The sequence below is a fragment of the Rhincodon typus genome, chromosome 6, assembly GCF_021869965.1.
Source record: "Rhincodon typus isolate 14 chromosome 6, sRhiTyp1.1, whole genome shotgun sequence".
Taxonomy (NCBI): domain Eukaryota; kingdom Metazoa; phylum Chordata; class Chondrichthyes; order Orectolobiformes; family Rhincodontidae; genus Rhincodon; species Rhincodon typus.
The window spans coordinates 25,916,606-25,936,766 of record NC_063337.1 but is presented as its reverse complement, the minus strand read 5'-3'; the positions used below and the strand labels follow the sequence as shown (position 1 = coordinate 25,936,766).

Sequence of the window (20,161 nt, the reverse complement as noted above, 5' to 3'; positions counted from 1 at the left end):
CCAGCATCTGCAGTTCTTGCTATCTCCGAGTGATTTAATTTTAATTGGTTCTGATTTGGGTGGTGCTAAGCAATTTAACTGTTACAACCCACATGTAGGTGGGCTTTCCACAAAGTGTACTCTCTTGGATACCAGCCTATGAGCTCTCACTCAAGTCAGGCCTTGTAGGACTCTTTTGCTGTCTCAAGTCCATAAAGGCAGCAATTACAATGGCTCACTGGCCTGCATTCTGAAGAAATTTATAGCCATTCGGCAGAGGCTTGGCTTCATTGTGGGGTCCCTCTGCTCAGGATGTGCCCTGCATAAGTATCAGTAGTTGCCTACTCTCAAGCGGTGTTCCTCAAGTTCACTTGAGCAGGCGAGGGTGTCCACTTCCATTAGGATGCCTTGTAGACTCCATGCTCCGACTGCCATTTTCTAATCATAAAACCAGTTGTAGTGCCTGTTTGAAGTCTGGTTGAGCTTCAATTAGTAGGTGCTTTTTGCATAGTTACATCATTAATCCCACATAGCAAACAAACAGTCTTTCAGGGTTAACCCTGAATCACATGCCTCTGCCAGTCATCTTAATCTCATCAAAAATCCCAATATGGATTCCCCTGGTTCTAGAACAGCCAAATAAAACTGGTAGTGTTTCAGAATTGGAGGAGGCTTGGGGTTGTAATATTCCTTAATTAAATCCATCAACTCTTGAAAGGCTTTAGTCTCTGGTGCCTCAGGGAAAGTTATGCCGCTAATAACAAAAAATGCTTCAGGTCTACAAGCTGTCGGAAGGAATACTCATTGCTTTTCATCTTCCCCAATATCATTTGCCCAGAAAAAGTATTGCATTCATTCCACATACTGGCCCCAGTCTTTGACGGCAGGATTGAATGATTCAAGCTTCCCAAATAAAGGCATGATGCCAGAAAAGCTTGCCCCAACTAAAGATGACTGTTGCAAGCAAATTTTCTTCAGGCACATACTGTTTTCACTTGTCCCCTCTGAAATAACTGCATAGAGTCCAGTATCCCATCACAAAGCCACCCTTTATTCACATGTGCACTGTACATGGGCTGTGACCAGCCAGTTCAAAGCCAGTCTATAGGTTGAGGAGACCTTCTGAATATTCTGTTTAAAATTATCATCCAGAGCTCCCTGATCGGCCCAGGTTAACAACTCCAATCAAGAATCTGATAGGTAATGAGATCCACCTGACAGTGGTTCCAATCACTACACCTGCCTTATCCCCATTACCCTTGATTCTCTTACTGATTAGAAATCTGTCTATTTCAGTATTGAAAAGATTTAATACCTGAGCCTTGACAGCCCTGTGTGCTAAAGAATTCTATCAATTTCACTACCCCTTGAGAGAGAAAAAAACTTCTTCATCTCTGTCTTAAATGGGTGAACCCTGACACTGAGATTATGCCTTCTGGTCCTAGACTCTCCTACAAAGAGAAACAACTTTCCACATTTACCCTGTCAAGCCCCCTAATAATCTAATATGTTTCAGCATTCGGTAGCAAATTTCTGCATTTGAGAGCAACTCTGAAAACAGAGCTTGCTAAAATTGGGGGTTGTGGCTGAAATCGGGTAAGGGACAAACACAGTTTTTCAGCAGATTTTTCTAAAGTTGGAGGGAGTAGAATTAAAGAATTGCAAGGGAAAAGGGGATTGGAGTTGGGAGATTGGAGATCAAGTGGAGAAAAGGAGTCACCATCATTATCTCCACAGCCAAGAGCAGTAGCAACAAAACTGTGGAAGCAGTACTGAGAAATGTTCAATATTGTGGAAGGACACAAGCAGAAAAGTTTTAATCTGAAGGCTATTAATTTATGGGATCTTTCACCACATTTTTCTGATTTAAAATGGTCTTTGCCAATATGGAATAGAGAGTGTGGAAGTGATGGTGCTCAAGATTGAGTCAATAAAAAACTTCGACTAAGACATAGTGATCCATTTGGTATGAATTTCACTTTTCCTGACATTGATTTGATTTCAAATAGCAATTATTGATTATTTCCATTATCCAGCAACACTGATGTCAATCAAACATGATTGCATTGCATTACAGAATGCTCACAGACAGCAAGTCAAGAAGAAAATTCATTCATCATCCTTCATCCTTTAATGATTTTAAGGAGAAACAGTTAATATTGTGACAAATCCATGGATTAAGATGGCCACTGAAACTTCAATATCAATTCTGTTGTAAAAAGAAATCGTTGCATAAGGTAACTGATATAATGGACATCATTATATGAAATTAGTTGTTCAAAACCAGTGATGATGTTTAGACCTGATTCTGACTTAGTGCAACATTCTAAACCTAATTCATTAAAGCCAAACATTTTCAAGGGTGTCAATAGCAAGAAAAACTTGCAGGATAGAAGTTCATATCAATCCAAGAAATTTCAAAAGATTTCCATCTGCAGACACTTTAACAGCATAGCCTGTGCATAAGCTAAGAAGCACCTTCACCAGCTTTCATGTCAATGTTAACTGGTACATGTGGAAGGTAGAAATTGTTTTCAATTAGATGACAATTTCAGTTGATATAATAGTGAACATTGACAGTTTTGCCACAAGATGCAGGCCCTTGGGAACAGAGAACCGGATCATGGATGGAGATTACGAAAATCTTTATACTAGAAGGCAATTTCAGTCAAATTCTGAGAAACAAATGCAGCAGACAAGCCAAGAACTCAAAATCGAACTTAAGACGTGCATGGGTTTAGACAACATGAAAAGGTAAATCTACAGTAGGAGGATTATAACTCTCTCCACCAAGATGGCAGATTCTGATGAGCTGCCAGGAGTCCCCTACACAGCCCACAGCACTGCAACAATTAGCAGCTATGGTACAGGAACTTGGGGTCAAGGAGTGAAAGGGAGGAATAGAAAGCAATCACAATCATGAGGAAAGAGTACTGAAAAAATTGTTGGAACGAGGACTTAATGGACTGCACTGTATGGTCTGAAAAGAAAGTGGCTGCTGAGAAACTAGATGTACTGGTTTTAATTTTTCAAAGTTCCCTCAGTCTGGAAATATCCCACCCTATTGGAAAATAGTGAATGTAACTGCTCTATTCAGCTAAGGATGAGACAAGAGGCAGGAACTACAGCTAGATAGCTTACCAACTGTCATTGGGAAATTCCTAGAATCTGCATTAAAGAGGCACTGAGAAAATCTCAATACAATCAGCAGATTCAGAATGGGTTTTTGCAAAAAGGAAATTGTGTTTCACTAATTTATTTGACATTTTTGAGAAATCAACAGCCCTGTAGATTAAGTGAAATCTATAGATGAGGTCCACTTGGTTTTCCAAAAGACATTTGATAAGGTGCCTTGTCAAAGGTTATTCACAAAATAAGGATTCCTGGCTTAGAGAGAATACTTCACAAGAATCTAAGGTTGGTTAGCTAACAGGAGACAAACAGTAGGGACACATGAGCATTTTCAAGTTGGCAAGATGTAAACAGTGGAGTGCCATTGTTATCATTGCTGGGGCATCAACCATTGACAACTAATATCAATGTCATTAATGAAAGGGCAAAACTTATGCTTAAATGCTGATGATACAAAAATATGGAGGAAAGTAAGTTGTGAAGTAGGACAAAGGATTCTGCAAAAGGGACAGAGATAGGTTAAGTGAGTGGGCAAAAATTTGACGGATGGAATATAATGGGAATATGTGAACTTGTTCACTTTGCTAAGAAGAAAAGAAGCATATTATTTAAATTTGTAGAGTTTGTAGAACTCTGTGGTACAGAGGGATTTGGGTGTCCTGCTTCATGAATTAGTCTGTAATTGCAACAAGTAATTAGGAAGACAATGGAATGTTATCATTTATTCCTGCAATTGTATAGAATTTTGGTGAGAACACATCCAGTGTACTGTGTACAGTTTTGTGTTTCCCTGCTAAGGAAAGGGCTTAATTGCACAAAAAGGAATGGAGAGAAGGTTCACTCAACTGATTCCTGTGATGAAAGGGTTGCTTATGAAAACAAATTTGATAGATTGGGCTTGTGTCCATTGGAGTTTAGAAGAATGAGAGGTGTTCTTATTGGAACATGTAAGATCCAGAGGAAACCTGACACTGTGGGTGTTTGTAATGATTTCCCTAATTTGAGAGACTTGACTACAATTTAAAAGTAAGGAGTCACTTATATAAAATGGAGATGAGGAGAATTTTTTTTTTCTCAGAGGGTCATTATTCTTTGAAATTTTCTTCCCCAGAGTGTAGTGGGCACAGGATCATTGACCATTTTTGGGGCATAGTTAGATTCTTAATTGACAAGGGATTCACAGATATATGGGGTAGTTGAGAGCATGGGACTTGGGAACAGAAATTGAGTAGAAGTTAAGGCCACAATCAGATCAGCCATGGTCCAAATGGTGGAATCGGCTTAAGGAAGTGAAAGACCTGTTTCTGCTCCCAATGGCTCCACATTTATACGGGTGCTGAATGTTCTGCCATTTTGGTTGGGATCCCTCAGGCATTCTAGAACCAAAGCACCTTGTGGAGACTGCCACAGCCACAGGTCCCAGCATCAGGGTATCCCTCCCTCAATGGAAAAACATTCCAAGATGTAAACGAATAGAGAAACCCAATGAACAATAACGCTGTTGTTAGGGCTTCAGAATTAGGCACAATCCCTACAGAAAGAGAGAGATAAAGAGCAGGAAAGTTGTAGGAGATGCTCCCAATTGCAGGAAATTTGACCAGTTTGAAAATTAGGCACCTGCAGGTGAAGGACGCCAGTCCCTCAGATGTCCCAAACTTTAACAGTTTTTACTGTGCAGCTATCTCTGGACTCTAGAGGGAAATACATGGATGTCTCCTGGGACTGGCTATTTGCATGTCTCCTGTGCCTGTATTAGTGTAAATCTTATATCAAGTAGATGTAAACAACTGAAACTCCACAGAATTTCTGTGCATCCTCTCAATAGCCATTGGCCAGCATGTATTCTTCAACAACACCATAAAACACAAATAGCAAGTCATAATCATTGCTTCCCTCTTGAATTAACGTTTTAATTTACATCACTGTAATTCTCACCAATAGCTTAGTAACATTTTTCCAGCATTATGAATCTGTAAATGGCCACCTGTATCTAGTAAGCAGCAGAACTGGGCTACAACAAAGAGAATGTGCCAGAACTTCTCTGAAGATCTCCAAGCATTCTTGAATAAGATTAAAACCAGATGAACAGACTCCTCGCTCTAAAATCCAACAAACCAGCTTAGAATGTTAGTTGCATCACCTGGAGACTTCCAATTCCTTCACTCCAAGAAATACTAAGCAGTGTCAAAAGGAATTGAACTGGACTAGCCATTTAAATACTATGACCACAAAAGTAGTGTGGAGCTCAGCTCCTGACTTCCCTGAGCCTGTCCACCATCTACAAGGCACAAGTCAGGAGGGTGATGGAATATTCACTGCTTGTCTGGATGAATGCAGCTCTAGGAACACTCAAGAAGTTTGATACCACCCAGGATAGAGCAAACCACTTGATTGGCACCACATCAACAGATATTCAGTCACTCCACCACTGGTGCTCAGTAGCAGCAGTGTGTAACATCTACAAGATGTGCTGCAGAAATTCACCAAGGCTCCTTAGACAGAAATTTCCAAACCCATGACCACTACCATCTGAAAGGACAGTGGCATCAAATACATGGGAACACCTTGACCTGCTCATTCCCCTCCAAGCCACTTGTCTTCCTGACTTGGAAATATGTTGCTGTCCCTTCAGTGTTCAATTCTGGAATGCCATCCCAATTAGTATTGCGTGTATACTTACACCGAATGCATTTCAGTGGTTCAAGAAGGCAGCTCACCATCACCTTCTCAAGGGCAATCAGGGATGAACAATAAATACTGACCTGGCCATTGATGTGCATAGTACATGATTGAATTAAAAAAAATTAACCAAGTTTGGTAAATTTGTACATTGGCCCTTTCAGCCTTGTTCATGCTGCATACTTCAGCATTGTTGATTTTTTAAAAAAATTTATTCATGGGATGTAGGTGTCATTGTTTGAGCTAGCATTTATTGTCCATCCCTGATTCTCTTGGAACTGTGTAGACCATTTCAGAGGGCAGTTAAGAAGTGTTAACTTATTTTGCTCTGGGTCTGGAGTCACATTTAGGCCAGACCAGGTAAGGGATGGCAGATTTCCTCCCCTATAGGGCACAAGTGAATCTGATGGCTATTTATAATGATGGTTACGTTGTCACCACTGGACTAGCTTTTTAATTCCAGATTTTTATTGAATTCATATTTCAGCAGTTGCCATGGTGGGATTCAAATCCACATCCCTCAGACAATAGTCTCATACACTGAATTTCTAGTGACATTATCATTTCACCACTGCCATGCCTAAGGTGTGTGCACCTAATTCTGCAGACTGCTAAGTGTATTTCTGTTTAATTCACCTGCATCCAGACTACGCAGCTAGCAGCATATAGTGACCAAACATCACAACCCCAGTCCAACATATCAACAACCTCACATCTCTTAATGTATCTCTTACACAGTTTTTGTTGCACACTGTCAGTAAGGTAATTGTTCTGAAGGGGTTGAGTTCTGGTTATATTGGTTCCATCTATTCAACTGCGGTCACACACAGCCTGTGGGTGCAGAAAATAATTCCTTTTCCAGTTATTACAGGGAGCAGATGCATCTGTCCAAACTCCATCAGTTCCTAGTAATTATACCTGACGAAAGGTACTTATTGCTATTATGCAAAAAACATTCTTGTTTTCTACGAACAGTGCCTCTTCTGCAGATACTCTCTGATTGTGTATTATCTGCTAGTATTCTCTAGTTAGGCCCAAGAGAAAAGCAAAGTCAAAGAAGGATTAGTGGCAGTGGACTGTCTCAAACACCACTGACCCAGAACCCCACACTGGTAAAGGTGTCAAATACCACAAGGTACCAGAAATGGACATCTGGAAAAATACCACACGTGTCATTTAGCTGCAAGTCTGATGATAGTTCTTCATTACTTTTCATGAAAGGTTGGTGCTAAATGTATCCTTACATTCAATACCATAACTGCTAGATCTCATAACCTTCATAGGTATGCTTGCCACTATTGCTGTGGTAGACTTCGAGGTCATTGGCATTTGCTGTTGCAGAGTTGATATATTAGCCCCCATTATAATGCTTTGACAACCCTTTGTAATACCGTGCACACAGCATCACAATTCATTCATAGGCCTCCTTCACCTGAAGGTGTTCTGTTCATCCACACTTTTTGCCATTGTTTCCTGAGTAACCAGTGCAGTCACAGGGAGGTGAGCTGTATAAAGGTGATGGTGAAACGAAGGGATGGAGTTGGCACCACTATTTCTTCTTGTCCCATACAGAAGTGATGAATTGCAGCATTGCTATGGTGCACCAGAAGACTATTTGGCATATTGTGCCTGCATTGTGTCAATCTCCAGCTTTTTTCCCATATCCTTGCATACCATTTCTATTCAAATAACCATCCAAGGCCTTTTTGAGTGCCTTGGTTCCAACAGTGCATTCACTGTGTGAAAAAGTAATTTTTTTTCTCACATCACCCTTGCTTCATTTCCATGAAAGAACAAAGTGCTTTTTGCAAAGCATGCTATTGGTTAATGCTGCAGTTTGGTCAAGAATGATTTAAAATTGCTATTGCTATAGAAACACAGGTCAACATGGCCCTCAACATTTACTGAATCCTTCCAGACAGGCACAGGGGACCACAGCTAACTCAGTCAAGACATTGCATCCAGAAAATGCATTGACACATCGCTCTTTAATTTCAAATATTTTTAAAATGCAAGTGTACCATATAGTCAGTAAAGTTTCTAACCAAATCTTAAGAAACACTTGCAACTGTGTCGTGAAAACTCCATTTATACATTGGAATAAATTTCTAGAGCATCTCCAACAAAATTAACTAGACCTGGAGAAACAAGGTGTGGGATGAGGGGGGTGGTGGTGGTGGCGGCGGCGGCGGCATGCCTTTGAACCACTGTAGGTTTTATAGTGATAGAACTCCCATTATGGTGTCTGGATCTTGATAGGCATTAGGGAAATAAATTTATATTCGGGGTGGGAAAATGAGATTTACAGAATTTCTCTACAGAGAATAACGTCTGTTAATCTATTATAAAGAATGCAGTAGCAGAGCATTTATAAATACATAAAATGATTAAATGGAGTCACCGTGACTTCATAACAGAGAATTCATGTTAAAAAAGTTATTAGAATTCTTGGAGGAGGTAACAACAGGACAGATAAAGGAGAAATAGTGTATGTAGAATATTTGGATTTTCAAAAGGCATTTGATAAGGTAACACATATTAAGTTACTTAAGATAAGAGCCCACGATGTTGGAATTAGTATATTAGCATGGACAGAGGACTGGTTGACTAATAGAAGTCAGTCAAATGGGATAAGGGAGATATCTTCTGGATAGTAACCTGTGATGTGCCTTAGGTATCAAAGCTACGTCCACAATTACTTACAACATAAATTATCGACTTGAATGAGGGAAGTAAGTATACTATAGCCAGGTTTACGGACACAAAAATAAGTGGTGTTCATAGATCATAGAATCCCTACTGTGTGGAAACAGGCCCTTTGGCCCAACAAGTCCACACCGATCCTCAGAGCATCCCGCCCAGATCCATCTCCCTATAACCCACCTAATCTATACATCCTTGAACATTATGAGCAAGTTAGCATGGCCAATCCACCTAGCCTGCACATCTTTGGACTGTGGGAAGAAACCGGAGCACCTGGAAGAAACCCATGCAGACACTGGGAGAATGTGCAAACTCCACACAGACAGTTGCCCAAGGATAGAGTTGGTGACAGAAAGAGTCTGCTGAGGGATGCAGTTAGGTTAAGTGGGCGCAAACTTGGCAGGTGGAATACAATGTAGGGAAGTGTGAGGTTATGTACTTTGGTAGGAAAAATAGGATAGCTGAATATTATTTAAATGGAGAAAGACTGCAGAAAGTTCTGAAACACAAGGATTTGGTGGTCCTCAACATGAATCCCAAAAAGCTAACATCCACATTTAGCAGGTATTAGGGAAGGAAAATTAAATGCTGGCCTTTATTTCAAAGGGAATGGAAGAAAAAGGTAAAGAGGATTTGCTAAAATTATACAATGCACTAGGCAGACCACAGCCTAGCATTAGATTGCTACTAGGTATGGAGGGACTGTTTTATGAAGAGAGCTTGAGTAGATTGGACCTGTACTTGTTGTAATATAGAAGAATGTGAGGTGAACTTTTGAAACATACAAAATTCTTAGTGGACTTGACAGGGTAGACATTGAAAGGTTGTTTCCCCTTATAGAAGAATCTAAGACCAGAGAGTATAATCTCAGAATGAGGTGTCACATATTTAAGACAGAAAATGAGGAGGAATTTCTTCTCTTAGAAAGTTGTGAAAATGTGAAATTCTATAACACAGAGGGCTGTTGAGGCTGGGTCATTATGTATTTTCAAGGCTGAGATAGACAGATTTTTAAGGAATCAAGTGTTATGGGGAAAATGCAGCAAAGTGCACTTGAGGATTATCCACCATGATCACATTGAATGGCAAAGCAGACTCAATTGGCTGAATGGCCTACTTCTGCTCCGACGTCTTATGGTCTTAAGGTCATTGTGGACTTGATGGACTGAAACATCTTCTTCTGTGCTGTAATTATCAGATGACTGGTTAGTAATGAAAGAAAGATAATATATGCCTAAGTCAAAGTGTTATTTCATTTGAGGTTATCTTACAAATAATTGTAATGTCAGCAAGAGGAAGATGTTGCCAGTGTAAGTTTGGTGAACGCATACATTATACACAAATCACAATGATAGTGCTGAAGGGATTGATATAAAGTCCGAGATAGTAGGAACTGCAGATTCTGGAGAATCTGAGACAACAAGGTGCAGAACTGGATGAACACAGCAGGCCAAGCAGCATCATAGGAGCAGAAAGGCTGACGTTTCGGGCCTAGACCCTTCATCAGAAATGGGGGAGGGGAAAGGGGTTCTGAAATAAATAGGGAGAGAAGGGGAGGCGGATAGAAGATGGATAGGTGGAGAGGAAACAGACAGGTCGAAGAGGCGGGGATGGAGCCAGTAAAGGTGAGTGTAGGTGGGGAGTTAGGGAGGGGATAGGTCAGTCCAGGGAGGACAGACAGGTCAAGGGGGAGGGATGAGGTTAGTAGGTAGGAGATGGGGGTGCGGCTTGAGGTGGGAGGAGGGGATAGGTGGGAGGAAGAACAGGTTAGGGAGGCGGGGACGAGCTGGACTGGTTTTGGGATGCGGTAGTGGGAGGGGAGATTTTGAAGCTTGTGAAATCCACGTTGATACCATTGGGCTGCAGGGTTCCCAAGCGGAATATGAGTTGCTGTTCCTGCGACCTTCGGGTGGCATCGTTGTGGCACTGCAGGAGGCCCAGGATGGACATGTCGTCTGAGGAATGGGAGGGAGAGTTGAAATGGTTCGCGACTGGGAGGTGCAGTTGTTTATTGCGAACCGAGCGTAGGTGTTCTGCTATAAAGTCCAGTGTTAGGAGTATTAAACGAGTCAATAACTTGGCCTTGAATAGTGTTAAGCTTCTTGAGTATTGTTCTGTATGCACTTATCTGTGTGGGTGGTGAGTATTTCATCTATGGTTGCAATGCAACTGACAAAGATGCGCAACATCCTTACTTGATCAAACAAATACTGAATTGCTGACTTGAAGGCCTGCTTTTTTTAAACCTAACATTGCTCCACATTGTGGGAGCATCATCACAATAAAACACTACCAGGAATTTAAGAAGGTAGCCTGCCACCACCTTCACAGGATAATGAAAAATAGGCAATAAATGCAGCCTTTATAATGCCAACTAAAGTACAAGAACCGATGCAAAAGGCCCGAAACGTCAGCCTCTCTGCTCCTATGATGCTGCTTGGCCTGCTGTGTTCATCCAGCCCTGCACCTTGTTGTCTCGGATTCTCCAGCATCTGCAGTTCCTACTATCTCTGTATACTATATAGTTATCTTTAATATACAAGTGGCCCATCTCATCTATCAACAGCTGAAAATGTCAGTGAAGCAGTAAATTGGAGCTCCATGTAGGAATTCTTGTAGTGATGATTCTAATGCTTGAAGCATTTGTTTATTTACCTAACTAGCAAGATGGCAAGCTTGAAGTATGAAGTATGTGAACTGACTATTTAAAACAAAATAGATGAAAGATATGATATTGGCATTGAGCTGTGAAATATCAGGTTTTGAATCTTGGAACAGGTTGTAACCTTTTATAAGTTGGTCACAGAAGCAGTTAAAAGGTGGCCATGAGACAAAGGGTGACAAAGTAGTAACCACACTAATTGTAGTTTTTGTTGCAATCGTCATTGTTATTCAAGTTGGATCAAAGATTAGAGAAGAACAAAGAATGACAAATTGTGGTCACATTATTCAAAGTGTTTATCCCCTATTATTCTGGTACTTCTGTAGTTGGTACTCTTTTATAACACATTTAGATGTAAGTCATTAACTTTCCTTAATTAGAAATGATACTGCAGTCTTCAATAAAAATATTGTCTCTTCCAAAATTCTTGAACTGGTCTAAATGTTGGAAAAGATGTAAAATTTCTAATCACCGTATAATTGTTTTAGTTAAAATACTTCTTTCAGCAAGTCCAAAAACAGCAAAGGCCTTGAATTTTCAACTAGAAGGATAAGGCAGCAGATATAAATGTCTACAAGTGCAAGTCAGGAATGTGATCTGGGTTGTCTGGGTGGGTGCACTCCAGCAACACCCAAGAAGCTTGACACCACCCAGGACAAAGCAGCCACCTTGACTGGCATCCCATCTAACACTTTCAAGGTAGTGGACTGCCTTGTTGAACCACAGCAAGCCATTTAGTGTAGATAGACAATTATGGAGGGAGTTCCAGCAACTTTGACCCAGTGACATTGAGGAAAGTATATTTCTAGGTTCAGAGGATCAATGGCTTGGATGGAATTTTGCAGGTAGTACTGTTCCCTTGCCTTCTGGATGGTCGGGGGTTTGAAAGATGTAGTGAAAGTTTCTGAAATGTATCATGTAGGTCATCCATGCTGCTGCTACTGTGCAGCAGTGGCGCAAGAGGTGAATGTTTATGGGTGTGATGCCAATCAAGGGAGCTGCTTTGTCCTGATTAATGACAAGCTGCATTCATATAGGCAAACAGGAAGTATTCCATAATACATTCTTGAACCAAGCAAATGCTTCTTGCTAATACTGTTTATGATCCCTTTCAGCACTTTAGACTAGACTGATGGGGCAGTAATTAGCCAGTTTGGATTTGTTCTGCTATGTATGTTCAGGACCTACCTGGACAATTTCACACCTTTTATGTTAGATGCTAGGGTGGTATCTATTTTGGAACCGGTTGATTAGGGGTAAGTCAAGTTCTGGAGCACAAGTCTTCTGTACTATTGCTGAAATGTTGTCAGAGCCCATTGCCTTTGCATTATCCAGTGCCATGAGCTATTTCTTGATATCATGTGGAATGAATTGAATTAGCTGAAGACTGTCATCTGTGATATTGGGTCTCTGGAGGAGGCTGCTATTTATTGTAGTTTGGGTATGTTATGTTGGGACAGTGTCCTTTTAAGAGGTGAGTCACATGAGCACTGGTCAGTGTGACTGGTGAATCATCAGCCAGGTTTGTGGGCTTGGTCAGACATATTTTAGGTTCTTTCAGAGAGCAACTGTTTCGGAATAAAGTTTCCCTGTTGGTTTGCAGCAGACAAATTTGTATGTTCTTTAGTTCTGACTGGAGTCTAGTAACTCTCCAGTGTAGAACACAGGCCAAGGAGGGTTATTTACTTCTGGCTGAAATTGTTCATAAATTGTTCAGCCCTATCTTTTGCACTGACCTCCCCAGTCTTTGATGATTGGGATCTCTATGGAGCCTCCTCCAGTTTAATTGTCTAGCATCCTTTAAGACTGTATGTGGCAGGACTGCAGGGCTTAGATCTGATTTGTTGGTTGTAGAATTGCTTTGCCTTACCAATCACTTGCTGTTTATGCTGTTTGACATGCAAATAATTCTGTTTTGTAGCTTTACTAAGTGGACACCTCATTGTTAGATACGTCTGGTGTTGGTCCAAGCATGTCTTCCTTCAGTCTTCCTTGAACGATGCCTCTTGGTAATGGTAAAGTGGGAGATACTGTAGGCCATGAGGTTTATGTTAGAGTACAATTTTGCTGCTGATGATGGCACACAGATGCCCGGACTTGAATTAGTGGCTCTGTTCAAAATCCCATTTTGCGCAATGGTAATGCCATACAATACAATAGAAGGCATTCTCGACATGAAAATGGGACTTCATCTCCACTAGGACTATGCAGCAGTCACTCCTTCTGATGCTGTCATTGACAAATGTATTTGTGAAAAGCAGAGATGTTCTGTACTCCAGAAATGCTGTGGATTTTGTGACTTACATGGGCTACTGATCCTGGGCCAAGCTGTCTGCTCGATTTTCTAAGTTGTGCTCTTCTGCCTTATCAACAAGGGTAAGAAGTATTCCCAAGCAGAATGCCATTCCTACTAAAAAGTCATTTTGTGTATGTGGGAGGTCAGTGGATTTAGGAAGTTGAAAAATACAGAAGTTAGGAGCAATTGTTACACCTTGGCAAAGTACACATAAAAGGCATAGCAATCAAGTCTGAAAAAAAAGGAGAATTAGGGAACATTTGCTCTATATGGGTAAAGCTTTTACAGAATGCAGTTGTGGCATAAAAGCAAGAGATTACCAAGTACAGCAAGACTAAGTGATTGGTGCTTCTATACAAATGAGCTGCTAAGGACTCAGGCAATGAAACCAAGTGTCATTTGGAGGACAAGTAGCTGGATTTTGCTAAGGTTTGTCCCAGGCAGCTCTGTCATGTGCTTGACGGGCTGTTCCCTGGGATGCACACTGAAACAAACATTGACTGCAGCAGGAAGACCATCACCTCAGTGAAGCATGTTTTTTGGTCTGCCCAAAACCTGCAGTCTTCCTGTATAAAGAGTTGATCTTGACCGAGTGTTGTAAACTGGCACATTCCAAGGTCCAAGACTGGGCTGAAGGACTCACTGAACTTTGGTGGAGTATACTGAGATCCATTCGGTTGTCAGCCTCCATCGTTGTCTCAAAGTGTAAATATTTCCTTCCTGCATGAGTTAGAAATGCTGTTGTTATTTGCATCTCCATGTTAGCTCTGTAGGAAGTAAAATTCCAATGTGTTATTGCATTTCTTTTTCCTTGCCGGAATGATTCTGTACTGCAAAGTGAGAACCTTTCTGCATGTACCTATAAATTTTTAACGAATGAAGTATATTTTTGCAATAAAAAGATTAACAGTGTACAAGTGTTGTAATATGATAAAGCAGAGCTCGTGTGATTACTTTTTAGATCATGAACAATACGGAGTAATTATTTTGATCACCAAAATGGCCAATAATATACACTGATGGGGCTGGTGTTGTCAACTGGTTGCAACATGTTTCAGGACACGTTCACTCAAGTGCTGCTCACCTCATTCCATGCACAGTGAAATCTTTTCATGCTGCCATATTTTGTGAGAGTCTGTGATGTGCAGAATTAATCCATCATTCTTCCAGTATTGGAGAGTGATATTTAAACAATTGGTCACTCCTTCACGGACAACACCAGGCACCAGAAATGATAAGATATAAAATTAATCCCAGAATGACGCATCGAAGAATGCAGTGTTGAAACATAAAAACATACCCAATCTGACATTGATAAATACAGTGAGAATAGAAAAATTATTTTCAAGGGAATGATGCAAGGGTAACAAATCCAGCATTTTCTGAAGAAGGGTCTAGGCCCGAAACGTCAGCCTTCCTGCTCCTCTGATGCTGCTTGGCCTGCTGTGTTCATCCAGCTCTACACCTTGTTATCCCAGCATGGAGTTGGTCACAATATTTCTGTTGGGGCTGAAACACTATTCAATCTGAATTCCAAACTATTTCGCTCAATGCTGCTATTTAACAGTTGTCTGTAATTGTCCTGGCTGTCTGAGATTTGTATACGTCCTGCAGTGCCATCGTTGAGACTGACTGCTGCTTTTTGTTGGTTCTGATTGATACTGATTTGCTCTTTGCTCTGCCCAGAGGTAGGATTTGAACTTTTCACAGCCTGAACAGTATAATAATGATGCCCAATTTATATACCATGTAAGCTAAAAGGAAGGAAAATGTACAGGAGTTAAATTTTTCTTTTGATGTGCATTGTAAACTTATATTGTCCATTCTATGCACAGGAGGACTGTTTTATTGACAATAACATACACTTTCAACTTGACCAGTCAGCGGCCAGTTAAATAAAAAAATAGAACTGCAGATGCTGGAAATCAGAAACAGAAACAGAAAATGCTGGAAAACCTCTGCAGATCTGGCAGCATCTGTGGAGAGAGAAGGGTCACTGGATCTATAACATCAACTTTGCTTTCTGTCCACAGAAGCTTCCAGATAATCTCTGCTCCTATGATGCTGCTTGGCCTGCTGTGTTCATCCAGCCCTGCACCTTGTTGTCTCGGATTCTCCAGCATCTGCAGTTCCTACTATCTCAGCTTCCAGATAATGTTTGGCAACCTGCAATATGTTTCACCAATCTTTCACTCCATTGATATGGGAAACCAGACATGACATCAAACAGGTAAATGCTTGGCAACCACTACTTTATTGTCCACTTTGAAAGCAAAAATTATGAGTCATGAAATTATATGTTATACATTGGTGTGTCATCATTCTCTGTCTTGGAACAGCACCTTACAATGTATACTGATATGATAGGTGTGTTTATAAGATTTTGAAAGCATATGTATGGTTCTATGTTAGAGAAATCTTTGTCCTAAGCTGTGGTTGATTGCAGGTGTAAGAAGAAGACTAAAACAATGAGGCAAACACCAAAAAAAAGTATTTCTGTCTAATTTGGGGAGCTTCAATACAGTTAACTTAAGTTGAATCTAGCTTGCATAATTGTCCGTTGAGTTATGCTGTTAAAGCTAAAACATAAACCATTATTTTGAAGAGCACTTAAGTCAGTGGCTGAATCTTCATCCCCTTCGCATATTATACTTTTGAGATAACAGAAAGCTGAAAGTTCAGAGTTACTGAAAGTATTTTTCATGCGGTATTCATTGGTCACTGCCAGCTGTATTGGGATCATATTTCCCAAACTTCGGAATGTTGAACAGATAGAACACAGATTAACATTGATGGTTTCCTGAAGAAATTGCAGCAGTGGAGCTGAGAGGGAGTGAGCCGGAGGGCACCCTGGGAAGGTAAAGGAGCGAACTGGACTAGATTAATTTAGGATATGTGGTTGGTGTGGATGAATTGGACCGAAGGGTCTGTTTCCGTGCTGTACAGCTTTATGACTCTATGATTAACCCAACTGAAAAAGCAATGTCACAGGAGAGCTGTGATCTAATTGGCTGTTAGAAAATCTGCCTGAGATTTAGAACAAAGACACTCCATAACTACATAAAGTAACTTAAATCAGAGATTAACTAACTGATAAAGGTTTTGGGAGACTTCGGTGAGAGGAGGCTGTGGTGAGGATCAGGTAAGATATTTTTTCGATTTCCATTGTTCCTACCTATTACAGCAGTGGGGATGGAGGCTTGAGCGGTTGTATGCTCCTCTTGCAGGATGTGGGAGGTCAGGGCCACTACCAGTGTCCCTGCTGACTTCACCTGTGAGATGTACGCCCAGCTTCAGCTCCTCACAGACCGCGTTAGGGAACTGGAGCTGGATGAACTCCACATCATTCGAGAGGCTGAGGGGTTGATAGAGAGGAGTTACAGGGAGGTTGTCACACCTAGGATACAGGATGAAGGTAGCTGGGTGACTGTCAGGAGAGGGAAAGGGAATAGGCAGACAGTGCAGGGATCCCCTGTGGCCGTTCCCCTCAATAATAAGTATACCGCTTTGGATTCTTTTGGGGAGGACAACCTACCAGGGAAAGCCACAGCAGCCAAGTCTTCGGCACTGAGTCTGGCTTTGTGGCTCAGAAGGGAAGGGGGAGAAGAGGAGAGCGATAGTGATAGGAGAATCATTGGTTAGGGGAACAAACAGGAGATTCTATGGACGAGAATGAAACTCCCAGATGGTGTGTTGCCTCCTGGGTGCCAGGGTCAGGGATGTCTCTGATCGAGTCTATGGCATTCTTAAGAGGGAGGGTGAGCAGCCAGAGTCGTGGTACACATCAGTACCAATGACATAGCTAGGAAAAAGGATGACGTCCTGAAAAGTGAATATAGGTAGCTAGGAAGGAAGCTAAAAAGCAGGACCTCAAGGGTAGTAATCTCTGGATTGCTACCTGTATCACACGCTAATGAGGGCGAGAATAGGAAGATATGGCAGATGAATGCATGGCTGGAGAGTTGGTGCAGGGGGCAGGAGTTCAGACTTGTGGACGATTGGGTTCACCTGGACTCGAGAGGGACCAATATCCTTGCAGACAGGTTTGCTAGAGCTGTTGGGGAGGCTTTAAACTAGGTTGGTAGGGGTATGGGAACCAGTGCATTAGGTCAGAGGATGGAGCAGTTGGTGTAAAGGTTGATGCAATGAGCAGGGAGATTGTGAGGAAGGACAGACTAAAATGGCAGGAGGATGGGAGTCCGTGCAGAAATGCAGAAGGAAGCAATGCAGAGACCAGAGCAAAAGCTGGAAAAGAGTAAAGTAAAATTGGAGAACAGAATCAAATGCAAAAGACAAGAAGATTACTAGATTCTAAAGGGACAATGAGTGTAAGGGCACCTTATTTGAATGCCCATAGTATTTGAAACAAAGTCGATGAACTTGTGCAAATCAGTACGAAGGGTTATGATTTGGTTGCTGTCACGGAAACGTGGTTGCAAGATGGTGATGACTGGGAACTAAATATCCAAGGGTTTCGGGTAATTTGGAAGAATAGGCAGGAAGGTAAGGGAGGTGGGGCTGCTCTCTTAATTAAGAATGAGATCAGGGCAATAGTGAGAGATGATATAGGATCTAAGGAGCAAAACGTTGAATCCATCTGTGTGGAGATTAGGGATAGTAAGGGGAAGAAGTCACTGGTGGGAGTAGTCTATAGGCCGCCCAGTAGTAATGCTACAGTCGCACAGGCGATAAATTAAGAAATATCTGATGCATGTAAGAATGGAACGGCAGTAGTCATGGGGCACTTTAACTTGCACATTGATTGGACGAGTCAAGTCAGTAGAGGCAACCGCGAAGAGGAGTTCATAGAACACATCCGTGATAACTTTCTTGAACAGCATGTTACCAAACCTACAAGGGAACGTGCAATCTTAGATCTGCTCCTGTGTAATGAGACAGGTAAAATAAATGGTCTCGTAGTAATGGATCCTCTCGGGAAGAGTGATCACAGTATAATCGAATTTCGGATTCAAATGGAGGGTGAAATAATACCATCTAAAACCAGGGATTTATGCTTAAACAAGGAAGACTACAATGGGATGAGGAAGGAGTTGGCTAAGCTAGACTGGGGACACAAGTTTGTATGGTGGAACAGTTGAGGAACAATGGAAGATTTTTAAAGAGATTTTTCACAGTGCTCAGAAAAAGTATATTCCAGTCAAAAACAAGGATGGCAAGGGTAGGAAGAGCCAGCCTTGGGTAACTAAAGAAATAAAGGAAGGCATCCAATTAAAAGCTCAGGCTTACAAAGTCACCAAGAGTAGTGGGAAACAGGAAGATTGGCAAACTTTTAAAAGCAACAAAGAACCATGAGGCAAGCAAAAAAGAAAGGAAAGATAGATTATGAATGCAAACTAGCGCAGAATATAAAAACAGATAGGAAAAGTTTTTTATAAATATATAAAACGGAAAAGGGTCGCTAAAGTGGACGTAGCTCCCTTGGAGGATGAGAAGGGGGAATTAATATTGAGTAATACTGAAATGGCCGAGGCCTTGAATGACTATTTTGTGTGAGTCTTCACACTGGAAGATGTGCCTCACATGCCAAAGAATGATGTTAAGGATACAATGGGAGGTGAGGACCTCAATTTAATTGTTATCAATAAAAGGGTAGTGCTGAGTAAACTAGAAGGTCTAAAGGTAGATAAGATCCCTGGTCCTGATGGAATGCATCCCAGGGTGCTGAAAGAAATGGCGGAAGTTATAGTAAATGCGTTAGTGGTAATTTACCAAAATTTGCTGGACTCTGGGCAGATCCCAGCAGACTGGAAGACAGTGAATGTCACGCCGCTGTTTAAAAAAGGATGTAGGCAAAAGGCAGGTAACTGCAGGTCAGTTAACTTAACGTCTGTAGTCGGTAAAATGCTTGAGGCTGTCATTAAGGAAGAAATAGCGAGACATCTGGATGGAAAGGGTTCCATCAGGCAGACACAGCATGGATTCAGGAAGGGAAGGTCATGTTTGACAAACTTACTAGAGTTCTTTGAGGATATGACAATCGCGGTGGATAGAGGGTAACAGGTGGATGTTGTGTACTTGGATTTCCAGAAGGCATTTGATAAGGTACCGCATAAAAGACTCATCCATATGATGGATGCATGGAGTTGCAGGGAATGTATTAGCATGGATAGAGGACTGGTCAAACAATAGAAGGCAGACAGTTGGGATAAATGTTTCTCTGGTTGGAGATCAGTGTTGAATGTAGTGCCGCAGGGGTCGGTGTTGGGTCTGCAACTGTTCATGATATTTATAAATGATATGGAAGAGGACACCAAGTGTAATGTATCTAAGTTTGCTGATGAAACTAAATTGAGTGGGAAGGCAAATAGTGCAGAAGATGTGGAGAGTCTACAGAGATATTTAGATAGGTTAAGTGATTGGGCAAGGGTCTGGCAGATGGACTACAATGTTGGTAAATGTGAAGTCATCAACTTTGGAAGCAAAAATAGTAGGTCAGATTATTATTTAAACGGCAAAAGATTGCAGCATCCGAGACAACAAGGTGCAGGGCTGGATGAACACAGCAGGCCAAGCAGCATCATAGGAGCAGAAAGGCTGACGTTTCGGGCCGAGACCCTTCATCAGAAAAGGGTGAGGGGAAGGGGGTTCTGAAATAAATAGGGAGAGAGTGGGAGGCGGAAAGAAGAGGGATAGAGGAGAGGATAGGTGGAGAGGAAACAAACAGGTCGAAGAGGCGGGGATGGAGCCAG

The 20,161-nt window shown here is 41.5% G+C and overlaps 1 long non-coding RNA gene across 2 annotated transcripts in view; it reads left to right on the top strand.

The window, feature by feature from the left end:
- Positions 1-20,161, top strand: part of LOC125483363 — a 40,917-nt gene that overhangs the window by 12,089 nt on the left and 8,667 nt on the right. For both annotated transcript variants that reach the window (XR_007262322.1, XR_007262323.1), the window contains exon 2: positions 15,485-15,681. This is a non-coding gene — a long non-coding RNA (uncharacterized LOC125483363). The remainder of the gene's footprint in view (positions 1-15,484; positions 15,682-20,161) is intronic.